Source organism: Schistocerca serialis, chromosome 6 (assembly GCF_023864345.2).
Source record: "Schistocerca serialis cubense isolate TAMUIC-IGC-003099 chromosome 6, iqSchSeri2.2, whole genome shotgun sequence".
Classification (NCBI taxonomy): Eukaryota; Metazoa; Arthropoda; class Insecta; order Orthoptera; family Acrididae; genus Schistocerca; species Schistocerca serialis.
In genome coordinates this window covers 528,740,623-528,766,230 of record NC_064643.1, presented here as the reverse complement: position 1 = coordinate 528,766,230, position 25,608 = coordinate 528,740,623, and the positions used below count along the sequence as shown (strand labels likewise).

General features: G+C 42.9%; 1 long non-coding RNA gene across 1 annotated transcript in view; it reads left to right on the top strand.

Annotated features, from left to right (window-relative positions):
* LOC126484146 (uncharacterized) overlaps nt 1-25,608 on the top strand; it is a 446,230-nt gene that overhangs the window by 302,733 nt on the left and 117,889 nt on the right. The window contains exon 3 of the long non-coding RNA XR_007587815.1: nt 3,787-3,846. This is a non-coding gene — a long non-coding RNA (uncharacterized LOC126484146). The remainder of the gene's footprint in view (nt 1-3,786; nt 3,847-25,608) is intronic.

The following is a 25,608-nucleotide window of genomic DNA, read 5'->3' as shown; positions in this document are numbered from 1 at the left end:
CAAGACCTTAGCCGCGTCTCACAGAATTATAAGTCATCGGCAAACCTAAACGTTTTTATTTCTTCCCCCTGAACTCTAATTCCGTTTCCACATTTCTCCGTACCTTCCTTTACTGCTTGCCGGCCGCGGTGGCCGTTCGGTTCTAGCGCTGCAGTCCGGAACCGCGGGGCTGCTACGGTCGCAGGTTCGAATCCTGCCTCGGGCATGGATGTGTGTGATGTCCATAGGTTAGTTAGGTTTAAGCAGTTCTAAGTTCTAGGGGACTGATGACCCAAGATGTTAAGTCCCATAGTGCTCAGAGCCATTTGAACCATTTGAACCTTTACTGCTTGCTTACTGTACAGATTAAGATCGGGGACAGGCTACAAACTCTGCGTCACTCCCTTCTCAATTACGACTACTCTTTCATGTCCTTCGACTCTTATAACTGCAGTATGGATTCTGTAAATGTCTTACATAAATTTTTGATCCTTGTATTTCATCCTTGCCATCTTCATAATTTCAAACTGTATTCCAGTCAACGCCAAAAGCTTTCTTTAAGTATACAAACGCAATAAACGTAGGTTTGCCTTTCTTCTAGGATAATTCGTAGAGTCAGTATTACCAAACGTGTATAATCATTTTCCGGAGCCCAAACTCATCTCGGTCTCTACCAGTCTTTCCATTCTTGAGTAAATGAATCGCTTACTGGGTGGAATAATTTTTTCATGGCTGCCTCTCCCAGGGATCTTAATAATTCTGAGGGAATGTTGCCAGCTCCAGGTTCTAATTCCCACTTAGGTCTTTCAGCGCTCTGTCAAATCCTTCTGGCAGTATTGTATCTCCCATCACATATTCATTTACTTCCTGCTGTCTTTCTATAAAAGTGTCGTCAAGTTCGTTCCCCTTATGTAGATCCTCTATACTTTCCTTCCATCTTTCACGTTTCCCTTCTTTGCGTAGTATCGGCTTACCACTGAGCTCTTGATATTTATACAGCTGCTTATCTTTTCTCAAAATGTCTCTTTAATTTCCCCGTAGGCGGAATCTACCTTTCCCTTAGTTATGCGTGCTTTTACAGCCTAGCATTTGTCCTCTACCCATCCTCGCTTGACCATTCTGCACTTCTTGGAAATCTCATTTTTTAAATGTCTCTGATCCCTGTCACCTGCTGTATTTTCTGTATTTTTGTAATTTGCCCTTTCGTCAAATAAATTCAGTATCTCCTGAGTTATGCTGGGATTTCTAAGACCTTTATAACATATGTTATCCCATGCTACCTTCCCTTTTTCATACCTCAAAGCTACCCATTCGTCTTCTACTGTATTATTTCCCTTTTTCAGTTCAACGTTGCCTATTATTCCTTCTGAAACTCAACCTTTCGTTCCTTAAATTTATCTAGGGCTCATTTCCTTAATTTGTCATCTTTTTAAATTTTCTTCAGTTTTAACCAATAAATTATGACCACAGTCCTAACCTACTACTGGAAATGTATTCCATTTTCAAATCTGATTTATAAATTTCTGTCTTACCATTATATAATCAATCTCAAACCATCCATTATCCCCAGATCATACATTTTTCTTCCATGAGTCTTAAAACAGGTGTTAGCCATGTTTAAATTATGTTCTGTACAAAATTCCACCAGACTGCTTCCTCTTTCATTCCTTTCCTCCATTCCATATCCCCCTGCTATCTTTCCTTCTGTTATTCTTTCTACTATCGATTTCCAGTCACCTACCACAATTAAATTTTCGTCTATCTTAACTAACTGAATAATTTACTTCCTCTCATCAAGCATTCTTTCAATCACTTCATCATCTTCGGAGCTAGTTGGTATATAAACTTGTATTACTGTGTGAATAGGCCTACCGGCTTCGTGTCTATCTCGACTACGATAAAGCTTTCACACCGAGCGTGGTGGCGCAGTGGTTAGCACACTATATCGTGTTCGGCCGTCCTGATTTAGGTTTTCCGTCATTTCCCTATATCGCTCTGGCAAATTTCGGGATGATTCTACTGAAAAGGCATGGCCGACTTCCTTCCCCATCCTTCCCCAATCCGATGGGACCGATGACCTCACTCTTTGGTCCCTCCTTCGAATCAACCAAAGCTTTTACTGTGCCGTTGCTCGCATTCCTATTTTCTTATCCATTATTAGACCTACTCCTGCAAAAATCATATTTGATTTTGTGTTGGTAACCCTATCCTGACTTGACCAGAAGTCCTGTTCCTCCTGCCACTTATCTTCGCCAATTCCCACTATATTAACTTCAATCTATACTTTCTTTTTTTTCAGATTCCCCTCTAATGCACTTACTCAACTAAGCGATCTAACATTCGACGGTCCGACGTGTAGAATGCCAATACTGTCTTTCCTGATGATGAAATCCTCCTGAGCAGTCCATGCCAGGAGATACGAAGGGTGGACTATTTTACCTGCGGAATGTCCTACTCAAGATGATGTCATCGTTGTTAAGCCATGCAGTAGAACTCTATGCCCTCGAGAGAAAAATCTCGGCTGTAGTTTCCCCTTGCTTTCACTCGTTCGCAGTAGCGTGACCGTGATCGCTAATGTTATAAGGTCAGGGCGGTAAATCATCCGGACTGTTTCCGCTGCAACTATTGAAAAGGCTGCTGCCCTTTTTCAGGATCATGGTTTAGTCTGTTTTCCCCACAAATATCCCTCCGTTGTGGCTGCAACCACGTTACTCCTGTCTGTAGCGTTGAGACACGCAAGCTACCGTCCTCGGCATTGTCCATGTTTCATATGAGGCAAAAAAATAAGACTCTGAGAAAAATGTGTATATGACAGAGACACACAGCACTGTGTACTCCGGGATTTCGACCACCATATGGTGCCTCTTTACACTTAGAATTCTAGTAGAACACATTTGTCCACTGTAAAATAAAGCCTGTCTCAACGTAACCTATTAACAATCCATTTGCTGAGCACTGTAATGAAAGAGTATAAGTAACAACAAAATAAAAAGCCCAAAAATAGTTTTCCAACGATATTATTCGAAATCTAAAATATGAGAAATATGATTTTGTTATATTACCATTCGTCATCAACATAGAATAATTCTCTCCACCTGCTCGAAAAATGTACGCCACTGTTTTCCACTGCGGATCTAAACAGACAGGTGAGGCATTCTGCTTTGGATGAAGTTGAAATTCATTTTAACAAGCTTCTACACGTCGATTAATTACTGAGCTAGATATTTTGTGTGTACATAAGCATAATGAGCACGCAGCTCTCTCCGGAATATCTGCAAACAGATGTAATTAATATTGGTGTTGCCTCAGGCGATTTCTGTGCGTTACAGTGTCATACTGAAAATGCATGTTCGTCTAACACAAGAGATATTAATACATTTGTTTTGTAAATAAAATACGTTTTCTCTTGCTGCACTGTATTTTATTCTCCTAGACGCATTTCGCCTTTTTTCGCTTTAAGGCATCGTCAGAGGGACGTGTAATGAAATAGTTATGATACACTTTTGTTTTGATATGTATTATTCGTAGATTATAAAGCAGTTCACTTCTCATTTTTTATGTAAATTAGTGATTACTTACAGTTCTTTTCGTTTTTATTTGGAAGTATAGATTCCACTGATGATGCCTTAAAGTGAAAAGAGACGAAACGTGTCTGGGAGAATAAAGTACAGTGCAACAAGGGAAGGTGGTTTTTACTTACAAAACAAATATTTCTGTGCATGCTGCGGAGGATGGCCACATAAAAGAACTCGTTAGCTTTTAATATATTCATTGCTTGTCAGTATAATGAAAAAAATTTTTTTTCAGATTGACACGCAGAAGTTGAAGACTGCAAAAATGTCGTCTTTCAAGCTGGTGATTCCAAAGGTAAAAAGAAATGAACCAAACTTCTTGTTAATTTATAGTTTAAGGCATGTAGAAAATTTTCTTATTGTTTGTTAGAACAAATCAGTACAAGATACATTCTTCTTCATAATGAGTAAAATTAACACAGCCACATCTGTTTGTACTCGAAACCAGTTGAAGGTGTTGGCGGATTGCGTGAGTCGGTACTTATTCCCCACGGGTGTATTCTATTGTCCTCACTGTGTCCCCATCATCAGTGACGTTTGTCAGTTCAGAGATAAACAATTTAAACAGCAGCTTGTATACACTGTAAACTAGGCGTGCGCCATCAGCACAATTTGGAGCTTCAAGCAACAGAAAAATCAACTCTACAGTGATGAATTTTGCTTTATTCAGAGTCGTGACATGCCTGGTGGGAAATGTGATTGCTAAATGAATTCTCGTTCTTCCGGGCATAACAGAATCGTAAAAAGAACTGCAATCAACGCTCGAGCTTGCAATTCTTTCGGTACAGTGGAAGTACTTGTAGATGATTTTACACGTAGCTGCTAGGGGTAAATGTTGATGGTTGATTTTTTTTAGTTTATGTCTCTTAAATACTCGTACATTAACGGACGACCTACTGAGTTGAAGGAGCCTTGGGTTCCCATCGCTGGCTTAGCTGTTGCGTGTGTTATACCTGTAATTCAACACCAACAGTAACTGAGAGAAGAAAAGAAAGATGAGCGCACCCCCGTGGCTTTTAAATTCTCAACATTGACCAAGTGTTTTTTTAAATAGATGGGAACACTGAAAAGGTTTCGTTTCTGTTTTGTGAACATTTAAGAAGCTGCTTGTAGGAGAAACCTGTATTAACGGCCGGAAGACCAGAGCGTTTACATAATGTGCTCCTGAGATACTGTTGTCCAGTGACGCTTAGGCAACGGAGAAACAAACATTTGTCGGCGAATTGTGGTCCGCTTAGAATCCTTACAGAGTTAGGTAGTTTTTTAGATGTTCTGTTGATGATTTGCAATAAGGGAGTGTACGTGCTGCGTTTGTATGACTAATTTGTATAATTGTATGACTAGTTTTTATACACTCACGTTCAGAAAAAGCAGAATATCTTGAACGATTAGTGATAGGACGTTCATATTCACAGGACATGCACATTAGTATATTCTGCAGAAATGATAAGCATTTTAGTCACCTTGGTTCAGCATGTGTCCTGTTCCGTAGTAGGCACAGGGTCCGCCTGGGCCCTGATAACTTGTTCAATACGTGATGGCTCCTGTCGTGTAGACATCCATGCTACATTCAGCTGGTTCCAAAGTTCATCTGTGGTAAGTGGCATTGGGTCACAGCGCTGCAGGCAGGCCAGGACAAAAGGCTGACATCCTGTGACACCAAGAAGGCACGTGTTCGTCCAGTAACATGTGGTCGTGCGTTGTCTTGCTGAAAAATGGCGTCTGGGGTGTTTCGCAAAAGGGATATGGCTATTACTCGCAGGATGTCACTCATGTAGGTCACACTAGTCACAATACCCTGGACTCGCACCAGCTGTGATTTGTGCTTGAACCCAATAGCACCCCACACCATAAGTCCTTGAGTTGACGTCATTGCAGTAGCATCTTTCTGCACATTGGTCAACGGTAGGCGTAGAAGTGGTTGACGCACACGTAACTCGTGCTGAAATAAACGGCGGCGGATTGTCATCCCTGATAGCGTAGAATTCCGTCTTCAGGCCACAAGTGGCCCATCGGAACCATCCGACCGCCGCGTCATCTTCAGTTGAGGATGTGGATAGGAGGGGCGTGTGGTCACAGCACACCGCTCTCCCGGTCGCTATGATGGTTTTCTTTGACTGGAGCCACTAGTATTCGCTCGAGTAGCTTCTCAATTGGTATCACGAGGCTGAGTGCTCGCCGAAAAATGGCAACAGCGCATTGCTGTGTGATGGTCACCCATCCAAATGCCGGCCACGCCCGACAGCGCTTAACTTCGGTGATCTCACGGGAACCGGTGTATCCACTGCGGCAAGGCCGTTGCCCCTGATTGCGTACGACGTGTTAAACTGTTCCACTGTTGCTCCGCCAGAGCCGAGGAGGACGCAGATCTGCCTTACAATTCCAGTTGTGTCGATCTTCTCGGGGAGTGGTCTGGGTCTTGCGACCTGATTCATCTCGTTCTACGGCCTTCTGCGAACCATTCTGAACACAACCGTTGCACTGCCAAAACGCTTCGCCCCACACGAGTAGCAGTTTCCCAGATGAATCCATCACATTCTCTCATGCCAATAATGCGCCCTCTTTCAAACTGACTGATTTGACAATGCAGTTAGTGCATAAGACTGCGAGGCATCCTGCACGTCTGCTCAAGTCACACTGATCCATTACATTCGGTTTATAGCGACAACAAGAGCTGCAGGCACATTTTATCGGTAGGTGGTGTTGCGCACCGATATCGATGTTGACCCTGAAACTGCGAGCAGACCTGGTCCAAATGCTAATTATTTGTGCAGGCCAAAGTAACGTACATGTCCTGCGAATATGAACGTCCTATTTCTAGTCGTTCAAGGTACTCTGTTTTTTTCTCTGAACATGAGTGTAGTTGCGTGCTGATCACTTACAAATTACTAAAAAGCACAGTAACTTAAATTTAGTAAAACTGAACAGCTTAATCTTTGTCACTGCCCAAGTTAGAAATTTAACAACAAAATAAATAAATTTGTATACTAATTTATACATTCTTACCATTATCAAGTTAAATGTTTGTCTTTAGAAAGAAAGAGCTGTCCAGAAGAAATGTCAGTCAAGCGATTTTTTTTTATTTATTTATTTTTTTTTACCCTCACAGAGAACTCATTTCTCAGCCACTGACTTGACTGCATTGGCAATGAGTAACGAAAGCTATTTTTTGTTCTGTTGTTGTAGCTATGCAGGATGAATCAGAACTCCACCGACAAACTTTCAGAGGTTGTTCTAAGATACCTTCTGAGTATTTTGGTATAAGGGACCCAAGTTCTCCGATGTTTCGGCAAATATTTGCAATTTGGATACTACAGAAGGAAGTGTGACGCATACAAAACCTACTCGTAGAGCTACAGTAACGGAGATCGTCAATAATGAAATTGCAGTATTACCTACGGTGGCTCATAATATTCTACGTGCAAGTACATGAGACCCATCGCGGCAGTTTGGAGTTGCTCCGGCACGCTTTTGGACGATCCTACACCGTCACAAATACCGTCCCTATCACGTCTCCATGCATGAAGAACTTCATGGGAATGATTTTCAGATTCGCATGCTGTTTTGCAATTGGCACTCATGCAAATACAAAGAGCCCGTAATGCTTTTGCCAAGTAATGTTCTCTGACTAGTAAACATTTACGAACCACGGCGAAATGAATCGTCATAGCATGCATTATTGGAGTGCGGAAAACCTGCACTGGATAGGTGAGGCTGCTCGCCAGCTTCCATGGTCTGTTAATGTTTGGTGCGTATCATAGACGACAAACTAATCGGTCCCCTTGTAGTGGAATGCACATTGAACGGGGAAAAATATCGTAACTTATTGCAAAAGTGAGTTACCCATCCTGTTGGAAAATGTACATCTCGTATTGCGACAGAACATGTGGTTGCAACGTGATGTTTGTCTGACACATTACTTTGTAAGAGGAAAAGACGCACTGAATCGTGATTTCAATGATCACTGGATCGGTAAGCGTGATGCGGCAATGTGGCCTCCCAATTCACCCGACTTTAGATCGCCTGATCTTTTCTTGTGGGGTTGTTCGATGGACAAAGGGTATGCAGACCTACCAGCTACTTGACAGAACATGACAGGACGTATCAAAAATACTCGGGCAGACATTGTACGAGATATAATTTTAAGTTGTGTACATGCATTCCACGCACGAAACAATAAATGAATCCAAATGGAACATCTTCAGTTTGAGCGTTTATTTTGAATCACAGTTGTGGTGACAGGCGAGGGGACTCACCGGAATTAAGAACCCCAGCGGTGATTGGCAAAGGGACTCAACGAAATCAAGCAGCCCAGTGCTGAGAAGCAAGGGGCTGAACGGTATCAAGCATCCCAATGGGAAAACTGTTATACGCACGTTGTTATTCCTGGCTCAAGCTACACGTTGTTTCTAAACAAGCATTGAAATGGATAAGTGTATTTAATCAAATTTAAACACTAAAGAAAAATAAGAATATAAATATCAAGCGTTAGAACACAAAGTTTACATTTACATCGTAAACTAAATTTAGGAACAAATGCTTCGGTTCTTAATTTCAAAAACAGGCACACTTGATATTTGCGATTACAGTGCCATCTACCAAGAAATAAAATAAGTATGTGTGTGTGTGTGTGTGTGTGTGTGTGTGTGTGTGTGTGTGTGTGTGTGTGTGTAGCGCTGCTTTCTACCGAGATGTGGCCAAACTGGGTGTAATCGACACCATTAGTGTTGTTGGTGACGTTGACAAAGGAAGCTTGCTCCGTTATCTCTCTGTAAATCGATCGTTTGATGTGAGCTAAGACACTCATGTTACTTTAACTGCTACCACTTTTCTTAAGTATTTACGATATCACGGTTCACGTAATGCCTTTTGGCTTACAAATATAAACATAAGTCACCGTCATTTCCTTCGATTGTATTGTTTCGCTTGTGAACTACTGGTGTGACATGGCGTCCGATCGGGAAAATTGGCTGCGATACACGCCAAAGTGGCCACGTAAAACGCTAAAACGAAGAGTTAAAGGGAAAAATAGAGATGCAGTTGCCAGTAAAGAGGTAATGGGCAGCTTAAGGCCGGTTTTCAGTGAAGAACAAGCTCCAGAAATCGTTAATTACATTTTTGAAATGTAATTTTATGGAATTAAAGTCAATGACCTGAGGCGATTAGATTTCCAGTTGGTAGAGCGTAACAAAATACCACATCGTTTCAGCAAAGAGTCTGAAATGTCAGGTAAAGAGTGGGTAGTAAGCTTTAGAGAACGGCATCCTAATATTAATCTTAGGAAGCCAGAGTCTACCTTTATGGCTAGAGGACAGGCCTTTAACAAGGGCCGGCCGGGGTGGCAGAGCGGTTCTAGGCGCTACAGTTTGGAACCGCGCGACCGCGATGGTCGCAGGTTCGAATCCTGCCTCGGGCATGGGCGTGTGTGATGTCCTGAGGTTAGTTAGGCTTAAGCAGTTCTAAGTTCTAGGGGACTGATGACCTCAGAAGTTAAGTCCCATAGTGCTCAGAGCCATTTGAACCATTTCTTTAACAAGGTGAACGTAGAAAAGTATTTCGATATCCTTAAAACATTGCAAGACAAACGATTTCATCCTGCTCATCGCATTTATAATGTAGATGAAACCAATCTTCTGACATTCAGCCCAAGAACAGCAGAATGTCTGCACTCAAAAGAAGACAAGTCGAGGCCGCTACTTCAGCTGATAGAGGTGTTCTGTCGGCTTCGTTAGTGTGCATGTCTGCAAGAGGAAATATCATTTCCCCTTTTGTAATCTTCCCTTGATGAAGAATGAAGGTGAAATTTAAACATAAAGTTCCGCCAGGAACCGAATTGGCATGCCACCCTAGCGGGTGGATGCAGTGTGAAAGATTTTTGGATTAATTGGAACATTTTTCTAAACACGCAAAAAGCAACTGCTCAAGATCTAGTTGTATTAATCTTAGACGTTCACTCTACCCATTCTAATAACATAGGTTTCATTGATAAGGCCAGAGAAAATCATACAATTGTTGTGTGCTTGCCGCCACACTGCGGCTACAAGCTCCATCCTTTGAAAGTGACGTTCATGTCACCTTTCAAACTTTCTACGTATAATCTTGTGAAAAATTTCTTCGAAATAATCCAGGACGAACTATTACACAGTTTTATATAAGTGTACTCTTGGGTGAAGCGTTTCTTCGTGCAGCCGTTCCAGTGACAGCAATCAATGGCTTTAGAAAGTGTGGAATGTTTCCTCTATATCCTAACGTGTTCACCGATGAAGAGTATACTGCAGCTGAGGTTACATTCCTTTGGGTACGGACACTAATATTGTGCCTAGTTCAATCTTCTGCAAGTGCTGATCCCTCTAGACGCCAAACTGCTCTGTCTGCTTCAAAGAGGCCTACTGGTTCATTTCCGGAACCAATTTACAAACTGTCTTCAAGAGCAGAGTGCCTTTAGAGAATGTTCTCCTCAGCGTCCGACCCCTGAAGAACGTTCGTCTGAGTATCCAACAGGTGAGTTCCACAAAAACCCAAAGGCTGTAAAACCTTTGCCTAAGAAACAAAGTGTGAAACAAAGACAAACAAGATGCAAAAAAAAGTACTGCCGTAGTCACTTCAAGCCCTTATAAAAACGTGTTGGCTGAAGCTAAAAGCAAAAAAGCTGAACAGGTTTTAAGAAAAACAGGAAGTTCAAAGGAAAACAAACTGATAAAGCCAGTGTTCTACATTGTAAGCCAACTCAAAATAAAGGTAAGAAGCTAAAATTGGGACCAAACGCTAAGAGAGTTTCGGCTAACAAGAAAATTTTTGAAGAAGAAATGGAAGAAGAAAATTCCACTGTTGGAGACAGTGAAACAGACTGTTTTTACTGCTAGGAAGCGTTTTCTGGATCTGAAGAAAATGAGGGTTGGATAAGATGTCGGAGCTGTAAACTCTGGGCTCATGAACTGTGCGCTGGATGCGATGAGAACGATGACATCTTCACATGCGAATTTTGTACATAACTCAATATTATTTGTGTGTGGGTAAATCGCGAAGGAACTAGACTGAATTAGGAACCCAAAGATAATCGTTGATTTCTCTATTTACGTACATAATTAGGAATAATTAGTACTTCTCATTTGTTGACCTTCATGTGCCAACAATGTATTGCAACACGTTTCTTTGTCATATGTATTATTGTGCTCTCCTTTTGTAAACTAAACGGGCTATTTGGGAATGGTGGCAAAGGACTGCCCACCTTACCCAATTAGGTAGGGAAAGTGGACAGTATGTACGCACTCGGAAAAACGTTCATATATCTTATAAACTATACTCTTACTTTAGCTATAAATATTTAATGTGATACCTTAGAGTTTGTAGGTTCAAGATCTATATACAAGAAACTTCTGTTAATAAGCACAGTTTATTTCACTTAGAGTGACCACTTTACCTCACCTTCTTCCCATACATACAGGGTGTTTCACTAAAAGTGTTTTCCTCTTTAAGTTGCGAAGTAATAGGCGACGGAAATATTTATTGCGGTAGGTCACCATAAGAAACGTTACACTGTCTGCGGAGCTATGAACTTACACTCCTGGAAATGGAAAAAAGAACACATTGACACCGGTGTGTCAGACCCACCATACTTGCTCCGGACACTGCGAGAGGGCTGTACAAGCAATGATCACACGCACGGCACAGCGGACACACCAGGAACCGCGGTGTTGGCCGTCGAATGGCGCTAGCTGCGCAGCATTTGTGCACCGCCGCCGTCAGTGTCAGCCAGTTTGCCGTGGCATACGGAGCTTCATCGCAGTCTTTAACACTGGTAGCATGCTGCGACAGCGTGGACGTGAACCGTATGTGCAGTTGACGGACTTTGAGCGAGGGCGTATAGTGGGCATGCGGGAGGCCGGGTGGACGTACCGCCGAATTGCTCAACACGTGGCGCGTGAGGTCTCCACAGTACATCGATGTTGTCGCCAATGGTCGGCGGAAGGTGCACGTGCCCGTCGACCTGGGACCGGACCGCAGCGACGCACGGATGCACGCCAAGACCGTAGGATCCTACGCAGTGCCGTAGGGGACCGCACCGCCACTTCCCAGCAAATTAGGGACACTGTTGCTCCTGGGGTATCGGTCGTATGCGTGTTTGGCGCCGTGCAGGTGAGCGCCACAATCAGGACTGCATACAACCGAGGCACACAGGGCCAACACCCGGCATCATGGTGTGGGGAGCGATCTCCTACACTGGCCGTACACCACTGGTGATCGTCGAGGGGACACTGAATAGTGCACGGTACATCCAAACCGTCATCGAACCCATCGTTCTACCATTCCTAGACCGGCAAGGGAACTTGCTGTTCCAACAGGACAATGCACGTCCGCATGTATCCCGTGCCACCCAACGTGCTCTAGAAGGTGTAAGTCAACTACCCTGGCCACCAAGATCTCCGGATCTGTCCCCCATTGAGCATGTTTGGGACTGGATGAAGCGTCGTCTCACGCGGTCTGCACGTCCAGCACGAACGCTGGTCCAGCTGAGGCGCCAGGTGGAAATGGCATGGCAAGCCGTTCCACAGGACTACATCCAGCATCTCTACGATCGTCTCCATGGGAGAATAGCAGCCTGCATTGCTGCGAAAGGTGGATATACACTGTACTAGTGCCGACATTGTGCATGCTCTGTTGCCTGTGTCTATGTGCCTGTGGTTCTGTCAGTGTGATCATGTGATGTATCTGACCCCAGGAATGTGTCAATAAAGTTTCCCCTTCCTGGGACAATGAATTCACGGTGTTCTTATTTCAATTTCCAGGAGTGTAGTTTATTATATTATTATCCAAAGAGTTACAGCAAAAAGATACAATTTTTTAAATGGAACAATAGTTGTTTCTATCATGCACTGGAATCAGTAACACCACCTGTGTATACATCAATTTAAATTACATTTCTACCACTTTTAGTTTAGGAGCTACAAAGTTTCAGGGGCAGATACCACACACGCTGCGCATAACGCAATGCGCCTTCGCCGATGTCACGGAGCGAGAAGCTTCCTCGACGCGCTGTTACGTTGTGCAAGACGCGACAGTTGGCTGCGACTGCGACGCTGCCCCCTCCTCTTTTCCCACCCCGGCAGACGGCGACACGGCCGCAACACGACTGGAGTCGTCGCTGTTTCCCAAGCTCCGGTCGGCGGCGGCGGATTCAAATACATAAGAAAAATAAGAATTCCGATTTTCTTGCTGTAAAAAATACTGTATGTTAATGCAACAAAGTTACATCGGCTCCCAGAGTTAGTTTTTCGATACAGATTCTCCTTTTACTTTAAAAAATTGAAAAGTATCTCTTCCGGTTTTGCGTGTTTTTTTTCGCTGTATATTACTTCTCTATCAATTGTGAGGAAAGTAAAAGGCACAAAAAATTGATGTTTGCGTATCTTACAGTTTCACATCACAGCTTGATAATGAGGTGTCTATTTTTCCGATATTCGTCACAGTTATTCCGATACTTAATTTACAAGTAACCTACTGCATAAAATTTGAATTGTGTACAGTGAAAAATGTGGTCGCTGGCTACTTTACGTATGGTTCACGTTAGGTCATACATCGTTGCCGATGAAAAGAAGCTAACATACCGAAATTATTTTTAAAGTTGAGATCAAATGATATCGATCTCCGTTTCCGAGATTTGGGCTCATATATCTCCGGGAGCGTCGCGACTAGCCGCCAGTTCTGTCGACGCGCAACGAGAATCGTGTGGTCATCACACGATAGAGAATGCATTTGTTTTGTTTCGCTGACACATTTGGACCTAATGAAACCATTTTATGTCATATATTTCTCCGGTATGAGTTACTAATATTTCTCCATTTGCTCTTGACAATTTCATTTAAAATGCCACGAAATGTAGGTTTCTTAAAGCCAAGTGATCAAGCAGAACCCATTTTCTTGGTTTTGCTGAGGCATCTGAACCTGTTCCAAGCTTTCATTCTCGTTTATTTCTCTGATACAAGTCCCGAATATTCCTCCATCTGTTTTTGCACATTTCACCTAAAAATCTGGTGGTGGTTTTTCACAACTAGAAGGTATCATCAAGACACCAATCTACCGTTTACTTTCAAAGTGAAGGTATTGTAAAATGTAACTTTCTCGTTGTACTTTACATTGTTCATTTTACAATGTACTTGCCGTTTTCAATTTTTATCGTCACAAAAAAGAGTAATGCGAAAATTGACCTTCAAGTTCATTTTCATCATTCTAATTCTACATCTGCATGGATTATACTGATTGTCATAACAGGCCTGAAAAATTTGCATTAATGGGAAAATATATATTTCACTCACCTGCCAGTTTCAACTGTGCACCAATTTCTTCCCAAATTCTGTCTCTGAACATAGTGTCTCTATATTTAGGGTTTTTCAAACCGTAAAGGCAAGGATGTTGCGAGACCAGCTCACAGAGCATCACATCCTGTGAGTGGCTCATTTCAGTTTTCCTTGACTGGCTCGACATCTTTCTGGCAGCCGTACGTCTTTGTGTCGTCCGACTTCCGTCGCAACACTGCTCACTGGTGCAGTGCTGCGACAGCTGCCGCAACAGTCGCGCGTCGCATCCCAAACTCGAACTGCGCATGTGCCAGCAGGCAACTTCTGACGTCACGTAGCGACCCGTCGCAGTCGCTAGTGTGCGTCGCGTCTTGGACAACGTACCTTTAGGCTGCGTTCACACTGCCGGCCGGGCCGAGCCGAGCCTGGCCGGGCCGCCGCCCGCTTCGATATCAAACACATGGTTTTGAATTGCGGTGTTCACACTGGCGGCCGGGCCGCGCCGACACGGCGTGAGCCTCCCGGAGCCGAGCCGACGACATTCCGAGTGTTTAATATTGCCGGCGCGAGCCGACCGCAGGCGCGAGCCTGTGGAGCAGCACTACAGCTTCTGCAGTACACGCACCACACGTCTCCCTTCTGCATTCATCACAAGTGTGACTGCACACGTCTTTTATTTTAAGATGTTACCTCACATTTCACAATAAGTGAGGAAAAAATACGTTTATTATAATGATACATGCGAAATTACTTTTATTTCATTTATTTAATCTACATGCATTTACAACAATAGCTTGCCAGCGATCGCGGCATTGCTGCCACTGAATAGTTCGCATTTACTTGTAAAAGGAGGCAGATATGAGTGTCACTGAGGGACGGAAATGTGTCCCTACCAGATGATAATGCATTGTAAAGTCATGTTGTGGCACGTTACTATAAGCTGTTGTCTGTGACATCTTTTTGCGATGTTCTTACTTTAATGGATGCAGAATAACATATACATGACATTAACTTGTGTCTATCAATTTGGTATCAGAATTTCGGCTAGTATGACAGTAATGATGCAGTTTCCAGATTATGGAACGAAGTAACCAAGGAGTGTGTTTCAGATAGTACGCACAAATATAAATTATTTTCCTTTATAATTTTATTTGTTTTATTTACAGTGAAATGAGATACAAAAAAATACAGTAAATAGCAAAGTACTTTCAATTCCAAAATTTATTTGAGAGGTTTTTTAATTATTTTAAGTTGCATTTTTAACGAAATATTCAACAAAAGTGTTCCTGACAGTTTTCGAACGTAATGTGGAATTTCTGTTGAATGTGGCACCAGCTGTCTGCATATCAGCATTGTTACAAAACTTTTCAGCTTCAACATTGCATCCTTCTCTGTCAATGACAATATTATGGAGTAGACAAATGCACTTGACTATGTGATCAGCTACGTCAACGGATGTTTCAATTTCCTTCCTCAGTAGTCTCCATTTATTGGTCATTATACCAAATGCACATTCAACAACTTTTCTTGCTCTGGAATGCATATCATTGTATAGAATCCTCTCGTTGTCCAAATTTCTGCGAGGAAAAGGTCTCATCAAATTCTCTAATAAGGGGTAAGCTTCATCTCCCAAAATGACGTACGGTAGTTCCTGACACATTCCTTCAAGTCTTGTTGGTGGCGGTAATAACAGCTCCCCATTTGTAAGTTTCTTATATAACATACTTTCTTTAAAAACGCCTGCATAAGACTGTTTACCGTAGGCACCAACATCCACAGCTATAAATTTGTAATTTGCATCAGCAACTGCTTGGAGTACAATCGAATAATACTGTTTGTAATTGTAAAACATGCTGCCAGAAAGTTTAGGACATTGGACACGTATGTGCTTCCCGTCTATACATCCAACACAGTTTGGAAATCCCCATCTCGTATGCATTTCACTGGCAATTTCTTTAAATCGAGAAACAGTTGGCGTTGGTAAATGAATGGGAGCAAGTGACTCCCATATGGCCATACAAACGTCTTTCACCAACACTGATACGGTGGACACTCCTAATCGGAATGACGATGCTAGTGCATGAAAGGAGATGCCAGTGGACAGATACCTGAGAAAAAAAATCGTAAAATGTGTTACTCAAGTGTGGTGTTGGGCGAAGTTTTTACAGTTTTGTTTGCACAGTAGATATTTACTTAGTCCATGTCATTTCATAGTTATACAACAATAAATAATTAAAGAGACATTTTCTTGCATCCTTCTATATTCTTTCAATTAAAATAATGAAATCGAAATGCAAAGACCTGAGAGACAGTTGCAGAGAATAACTTGTATAACTTGGCAAAATAAGGTCATGTGATCCAGGGAATAGTATATTAAAATGCAATTCCACTCGGGCTTTGTTCTGTCATATGATTTTCCTAAGTTCCAAGAGCTATGCACAGTTCCTTACCAGTGGAAATAGAACCACTGAGTCAAAGGGCATATCAGTCTGTCTATCTTACAAGGAAATGAAAAGAATTCTGTGAGGTCATCAGTGGCTCCACATGATGAACTATCACCACTGCCAAGCGCTGCATCATGAAGAAAAACGAAGAAAAAGTTGGAAAATTCTGAAGGAGTGTATCTGCGATTCTTCGTTGAAGGCACAGCAAGACATTACCCAAAATGACGAAGCTAATTACTTACTGATGATTCTCAGGAGTCCCATAAACTCTCTTCCCCTCAGAGGTAAGCGTTTGTGAAATTTAAAATACAAAAGCATGACTACAATTAATTGGAGGTAGTGAATGCTGCACAAAGTTCTACTGCAAACCAAAAAGTGTGTACTAACGAATCTTACCTTATCGTTATACACAATTTTTCTTCTGCTGTTATACTTCTGCGAAAATTTGTGTTCTGTTTCGAAATTTTGTCTTGAATGTTCTGCAGCACATACTGAAATGTATTATGATTCATTCTGTAATATGAATAAAATTTTTCAAGATAGTTTTTAAGTTCTTCATGTAAAAAAAAAAACTCTCCTAAATGTCTGTCGCTATTTATGGGATGAATCCATAACCTCCTAGTTCTTCTGTACTTCAAAACTCGACGAGTAACTGCAGAGTCAAAACAATACCAATAAAAGAGTGAAGACATTGTTCTACACGACAGCACACACTAGCCAAAGGCGAGCAACTGTTGACTGCAGCTGCGTTTTCTAGTGACTTGCTTGTCAGCTGTCGAAGGATGGGGATTTTTTTTAATTTATTTATTTGGCCTTCGGCAACTAGCAGCCATTTAGCCAAAGAGTAGGGATTACCTTGACGGTGCAGCGCAGCCCGCCAAGGAAGGAAAAAAATAATGAAGAACAATGAAACGGACATCTGTGTCGATCTACAGTAGTTTCATTAACTCTCCATTATTTTTTTTTCTGTCAAAGTAGACAACGAGACTACAGAATTGCGCTTCAGTTTCTGCAGTAAACGTATCACAAATCTCCAGTTTGTTTTTGTGATTAGTTTTACACCACTGATCACTAGTAATTAGTTTTTTTCTGTCCTGCATTATATGACTACATTAAACCAAGCTGTAACCGCTCGAACTCCGTGGCTTGCGGTCGCGGCACTGACGCCACTGAATATCTCGCATTACTTGTGACCAGAGACAGATATCAGTGTCATTATCATTTCAAAAACTTTTTGGTACTTTTAGCTACATTTCATTTGCAACAATGTATGGTCTAAAACGGATCTAACAGTAAGCTACCCGCTACATAACTTTTTCACTACAAGATTTGTAAATCAAGTGCACAACGTTGACAAATAGCATCATTTAACAATGACTGTTAAGAAATATGAAAAGATAAATGATTCAATACGAAGCTAAGATGTTACACTAGCACGTGTACAAAAATCAGATTTTTTAGCCGCATAATTTCTTCAAAATCGGCTGGGAAGCGTTACGAAACTAAGAAATCACGCGAAACGAAAAGTAGACTTTTTCTTTTTTCACGACGTAAGTAACACTTTTAAGGAAAAAATGAGTTCATAAAACGATGTGGCGCAGTCTTATATACCTCTAAGAATTTTTAGAAGATGAAAATCGGAGAAGTGCCTGTCACTGACCCAGGAGCTGCATGGGAACGTTTTCCGTGCGAGAGTTACATCCTGTGAGGAGTCCACGTTCACAAATTATGATGCAGTGAATCGCCATAACTTGCACTACTGGGCCGCAGACAATCCTCGGTGGGTACGACCTGTCGACCGTCAACGCAGGTGGTCTATTAATGTATGGTGTGGAATCCTTGGGGATGAAATCATCGGTCCACCCTACTTCCCAGGTACACTGACAGGTGAGTTATATCGCGCGTTTACGGTCGACAGTTTGGGTGGTCTCCTTGAACATGTGTGTCTGCGCACGAGAATCCATATGTGGCTGCAGCACGATGGTCCCCCACCCTATTCTGCGTGTGCTATTGTGGAAGAACTAAGAAACAGGTTTGCAGGAAGGTGGTTGGGGCACCATGGTCCTCATTCATGGCCCGCAAGGTCGCTCAACTTAACACCATTAGATTTCTTTTTGTGGGGATATCTAAAGGATCGTGTTTATGCCACTGAGCCCACATCCCCAGATGATCTAAAACGGCGCATCGAGGACGCATGTTGCTCCGTGACACCGGCAGTGTTACATTTCGTCCGCAGATGCTTTAGAAGGCGCATTGCATTGTGCATTCAGGAACATGGACACATATTTCAACATTTCATTTAAATCAAAGGGGTAAAATACAGGGAGCGAAAGGCTATTTACAATTTGTACAGAAACCAGATGGCAGTTATAAGAGTCGAGGGACATGAAAGGGAAGCAGTGGTTGGGAAGGGAGTAAGACAGGGTTGTAGCCTCTCCCCGATGTTGTTCAATCTGTATATTGAGCAAGCAGTAAAGGAAACAAAAGAAAAATTCGGAGTAGGTATTAAAATCCATGGAGAAGAAATAAAAACTTTGCGGTTCGCCGATGACATTGTAATTCTGTCAGAGACAGCAAAGGACTTGGAAGAGCAGTTGAATGGAATGGACAGTGTCTTGAAAGGAGGATATAAGATGAACATCAACAAAAGCAAAACAAGGATAATGGAATGTAGTCTAATTAAGTCGGGTGATGCTGAGGGAATTAGACTAGGAAATGAGACACTTAAAGCAGTAAAGGAGTTTTGCTATTTGGGGAGCAAAATAACTGATGATGGTCGAAGTAGAGAGGATATAAAATGTAGGCTGGCAATGGCAAGGAAAGCGTTTCTGAAGAAGAGAAATTTGTTAACATCCAGTATTGATTTAAGTGTCAGGAAGTCATTTCTGAAAGTATTCGTATGGAGTGTAGCCATGTATGGAAGTGAAACATGGACGATAAATAGTTTGGACAAGAAGAGAATAGAAGCTTTCGAAATGTGGTGCTACAGAAGAATGCTGAAGATTAGATGGGTAGATCACATAACTAATGAGGAAGTATTGAATAGGATTGGGGAGAAGAGAAGTTTGTGGCACAACTTGACCAGAAGAAGGGATCGGTTGGTAGGACATGTTCTGAGGCATCAAGGGATCACCAATTTAGTATTGGAGGGCAGCGTGGAGGGTAAAAATCGTAGAGGGAGACCAAGAGATGAATACACTAAGCAGATTCAGAAGGATGTAGGTTGCAGTAGGTACTGGGAGATAAAAAAGCTTGCACAGGATAGAGTAGCATGGAGAGCTGCATCAAACCAGTCTCAGGACTGAAGACCACAACAACAACAACATTTAAATCAACTTCCCACCTCCAGAACATCCACACTGCCATGTATTATGTACAGCGTGTGATATCTACCCCTGAAACTATGAAGGGTTGTAACTCCCAAACTAAAAGTGATAGGAATGTAATTTAAATTGCTGTCTACACAGCTGGTGTTACTGATTCCAGTTCATGATAGAAACAACTGTTGTTCCATTTAAAAAATTGTGTCTTTTTGCTGTGACTCTTTGGATAATAACGCAATAAACTATGTCCATAGCTCCGCAGACAGTGTATCGTTTCTTATGGTGACCTACCGCAATAAATATTTCCGTCGCCTATTACTTCGTAACTTACAGAGGCAAACACATTTAATGAAAAATGGTTCAAATGGCCCTGAGCACTATGCGACTTAACTTCTGAGGTCATCAGTCGCCTAGAACTTAGAACTAATTAAACCGAACTAACCTAAGGACATCACACACTTCCATGCCCGAGGCAGGATTCGATCCTGCGACCGTAGCGGTCGCTCGGTTCCAGACTGTAGCGCCTAGAACCGCACGGCCACTCCAGCCGGCTTTAATGAAACACCCCGTATACATTCCGTGATGTTTCAGCCGATACTTACAATTTCATTTTTGATTGTATAGTTGGAGCCAGCCCAGACAAACACTGCTCATCACGCCTTTCATGTGACGTCCAGTGTCGTAGACGGAAAGTGTTGGTCTGTTTCCCGTTACAAATAAAACGAATTTTAAAGCGGAGTCCATTCGATGGAGTGGTCCCAAACTGGTCTAGCGCGATATTTCTTTTATCGATCTGTATTAACAGGGACAGAAAAACAGGCTCATCACGCTTTTCATGTGACGTCCAGTGTCTACTGAAAGCGTCGGTCTGTTTCCATTACAAGCAAAACGAACTTGAAAGTGGAGTCCATTCGACACAGTGGACCCAAATTAATCTAATATTTATGGGGTGTTTGTTTTAACCCGATACAACTTAATATCTCGAAAACCAGGCATCGTGCGAAAAAAAAAAACATGTCACAGGTAAAAAGTTAATATTAGTAACGGGAACATCTTTCTGTGCTACAATTGGCCACCTCCCGACGACCGCTTCTGCGTGAGCGTGGTCAACTCTGTATTTATTGCATATTTGGTTTCTACGTCAAAGAATTCGTACGGTTTACTCAGACCTTTATTTTCCATTCGTGGTAGATGGCGCCGAAAAATATCACGTATGCCTGTTTTTGGAATTAAGAACCGGCGCATTTGATTCTACATTTCATTTGCGATGTAAACGCAAACCTCTGTGTTCTAACAGTTGATGTTTATACTCGAAATTTGCTTTAGTGTTGCAAATTTGATTGTACACTTCCATACGGTTAGCCGTTTCAATGTCTGGTTAGAAACTACGTTTAGCGTGAGCCAGGAACAACGACGTGGATGTAGGTGTAAACAGTTTTCTGTTCCCATTGGGATGCTTGATATAGGTGAGTCCCATTGTCTCTCACAATTGCTTTATTTGCGTCTGTCACTGTCACCCTCATGGACATTTTACGTTATTACAATGGTTGTAGTTTGTATTCCGCCGGTAGCCGCATGCTGACTAGCTCGAGTTACGGCGGTTTAATGGAAGCACACACCAAAATCACTCACCCTGAAGGCGAGGTTCGAAGACGGCCACCGAAATCAGGCATGGTTTGGGGTCCCACTACAGTCAATCCCGTAGGGAACAGAAACTATGTTTCCATTCGTAACTGAAATGTAGAATCGACTACGTCGGTTCTTAATTGCAAATACAGGCACACTGCCTATTTGTCGATCATAACGCCATCTAGCCCAGATGGGAAACAATGGTTTGAGTCCAAAGTACGTATTTTTTGGCGTAGAATCCAAATATGCAGTAAATATGGGAGCTTCCCTTGACCCACCCATGCAGCAGTGGCAGTTAGGAAGAGGCCGGTTGTACTATAGACATACGTCCGCTTTACGAATACATACAAACTTTTCACCTATAACATATATTGTTACAGACTGGCTCCAGGAACACTCTTCTGAGTTTAAATACTTCCACTAGCCACCAAGCTCCCCAGACATGAACATTATTGAGCATATCTGGAATTCCTTGTTCAGAAGAGATCTCCACCCCCTCGTAGTCTTACGGATTTATGGACAGCCCTGCAATATTCATGGTGTCAATTCGCTCCAGCAGTACTTCAGACATTTGTCGAGCCCATGCCACTTCGTGTTCCGGCACTTTTGCGTGCTCGCGGGGGCCCTACATGTGTAGGAATTGTGGCCAGAGTTTGCATGGATTTCTTGCGACAGACATTTTCCGGTAGATTAATTTCCCGTTTTGGTGAAATTTCCTAGCCGCCTCGCTCACCTGACCTTTCATGTGCAGACGTTTTCCTTTGGGGCTACCTGAAGCTAGAAGTGTTCCGAACACGTTGTGCCCTCATTCCTGAGTTAAAGGGTCGCATCAGAACTGCCACCGGCAATGTCCCAGGGAATACGTTACGCCGAGTTATGGAAAGCTTCCAACGACGTCTAGATGTTGTGCAGAGGGGGCATCATTTTAAGGAGTCATATTCAAAAAGTAACCCACGCAATGGACAATGACGTACACATTAGTAAATGCCATACCTTTGACTATTAATTGACATAAGAGGTAATAAATAAATTACAGTTATTGCCTGATGGCCGGCCCACGTGACCGAGCGGTTCTAGGCGCTTCAGTCTGGAACCGCGCGACCGCTACTGTCGCAGGTTCAAATCCTGCCTCGGGCATGGATGTGTGTGATGTCCTAGGTTAGTTAGGTTTAAGTAGTTCTAAGTTCTAGGGGACTGATGACCTCAGATGTTAAGTCCCACAGTGCTCAGAGCTATTTGAACCACTGCCTGATGGTGTGTTTTTAAATATCTTACAACGAACGCTGCCACACCCTGTATTAAGTATACGTTCGGATGTTTTTAATTTGTTGAGGGGTTTAGTTCCCTCTGACAGTAATTCCAGTTCTTGTATTTTCTTCGACATTCGTTGGTTTTAGTGAAAACTGACAGCGGAAACGGTCGTTTCGGGGAACACTATTTTCAGTGCTTTAATTATAGCCGTTTCTAAGTCTAGCACTGCAGTTTTCGGAGACCATCCAAACATATTACGTTTCAATCCACAAAGAAATATTCCTATTTATTTCACCTTTTTCCTGGGAGCAAAGAAAATAAAACAGCAAATACGCTCGTCTCTTCTTCTGTGCTTTCAGTGTCAATGTGTATTGTGTTCAGTTCTTTGAACTGCTTCGAACAACTATGAAATGTCCCATCCATAAGAACAGTTCCATTTCCGCATTAATATTTTATTCGCTTCCTCACAGCCGAACAGCATGATTCTTTTGTCAGAAACAGACCCATCGTCAGTTTTCAAAAAAATATTACTTTCAGTTAATTTCAAAATGTCTTAGCTGAGTTGTATCTCCGAACTAGTGCCAGTGTTCTGGTTTGTTCTAACATCTTGCTTTACACAGTGCGGTCTTGAAGTTCTGGTAATCTGGCATATTTGCGATGATATCTAAAACTATTTATCCATTCGTTTCTTTATCTGCAAGTTTGTTTCGTCAGGTGAGCAAGAAAGTTGCTGTTCGGCCATGATTCCACCATTTGCAGTCTTTAAACGGCTCGGCACTAATGAGGCAGTGAGTAAACAAGAGACACAAAGAAAACAGCAGCGAGAGTGGTGGTGCGTTGGGCGTCGTAGGTACCGAAGGGCTGGGGCGTCGGAGCACGCGCCCTCTTGTCCTTCGCCACGGGAAGGGCCCTCTACTTACTTCTGTGCTCTGTAGTCGGAATTCCCACGGTACCTGCGGTATCTACAAGGATCGGAAGCGCTACGGGCTGGAAGTCCACGTAGCCTCCAGGCTGGAGGACAACCCCATTGACAACAGCGACCAGAACTAGCTGACGTCCAGGGCCCTGTACTGATACCTTCCAAGTTCAGATCAACTCCCAGATAGAGAACAGTTTTAGTTAAACGCTGACCTTTCTCCAGCTGTATCTTTTACTTCATATGTTCAATTATGAGTCTATCTCCCGGTCGTCGCCCTATAGAATTCCTGAATCCTGTTTCTTGTAATCTTAGAAAGGCCGTCATTCTGTGAGCAGCGCGACTAAGAAGCACAATACAGTAGTAAGCAACGCGAAACGCTTATTTAAATTCTTTCCATACCACGCATAACTATCGCAATTTTATTGCTCCTTCACTTCAGAAATTGATTTGTGACGTAGAGCGCCGGTACTCGCAGACCTAGCTTTCTGCGTCATTCGGAGTGAGACACCATTTGTCGCCACTGTCGGCCCGTGGTAGATTAATTACGGTTCCTCAAATCGGTTTTCCAATTAGCGCGACGCGATATTCCTCGTTAGGCCGGCAGTGCCATTCACAGCGCTATTGGATCCCCGCCAGATAAGTGGATATGCGCGCCCATTTACATACACACGGCGGACCCAGGCGCCGCCGAGCCCTCGCGAGCGGCGGATTTTAACGCCTAATGGCGCGTACTCCACACTGGGTATGTTTTTGACGTGGGTACAATGTGCGGCCACTTACGGTATCAGGCTTTTGCACTCGCTGTCGGTTACACCCAAGAGCGAGGTGCATGAAACATCTTGTTGTGTTCGTCGGTGTACCGAGGTGGATGAATATTCTAGAACATATTAAACACTATACAACTATTAAAAAAATATGTATTTATTTACGGTATATGCAGTAGTGAGCAAACGTAAAAAAAATGGTTCAAATGACTCTGAGCACTATGGGACTTAACATCTGTGGTCATCAGTCCCCTAGAACTTTGAACTACTTAAACCTAACTAACCTAAGGACATCACACACATCCATGCCCGAGGCAGGATTCGAACCTGCGACCGTAGCAGTCGCGCGGTTCCGGACTGAGCGCTTAGAACCGCTAGACCACCGCGGCCGGCTGAGTAAACGTAACTTGTATCCCGTAAACGCAACTTTGTGTTCTGTATCCCATCTAAAACTGGTGGAAAGGTATATATGTTCTGTAAAGCAGATAAGAAAGTAGTGATGTCCTATCTGAATGAGGAACCTGAAACTTTCAGCATGGGGCAGGAGCATGTAGAGAAACTATGGCTCAAGTTTAAAAGAATACGTAACTATGCACTGGTAGATAGGTACCCAGTAGAACAGTTCATAGTAGGGGGGACCGTCTAAGGTATACAGTTACTGTAGAGACACTTGTAAAGAAATAGAGACTATTGCATAATAGGTGTAAAACAAAGCATAAGATTATACACTCATGCTCATAAATTAAGGATAATTGCAGAATGTGGTGCCACAAAACGTGGCACTACACAAAACTGGCGCTAATAACATAGGCACATAGGGAACAAACACGACACAGATCTGTAAGTCCACGGTAGTAGTGATAAGTTGAGAAAACCGTCCCGAAACACATGTGCTACAAAACGCCACTGTTTCCTGGAATTCGATCACCATGTACACGTACACAGGCAGCACAACGGGTTGGCATACTCTGGATCAGGTGGTCGAGCAGCTGCTGGGGTATAGCCTCCCATTCTTGCACCAGTGCCTGTCGGAGCTCCTGAAGTTTGAAGACGTGCAGCGACATGTCGACCGAGAGCATCGCAGACGTGCTCGATGAGATTTAGGTCTGGAGAACAGGCAGGCCGCTCCATTCGCCTGATACCTTCTGTTTCAAGGAACTCCTCCACGATGGCAGCTCGGTGGGGCCGTGCGTTATCATCCATCAGGAGGAAGGTGGGACCCACTGCACCCCTGGAAAGGCGGTTCCAAATTACGTCCCGATTCACCTGACCTGTTAAAGTTCCTCTGTCAAAGACATGCAGGGGTGTACGTGCACCAATCATAAGCCCACCCTATACCATCAAACCACGACCTCCATACAGGTCCCTTTCAAGGACAATAAGGGGTTGGTATCTGGTTCCTGGTTCACGCCAGATGAAAACCCGGCGAGAA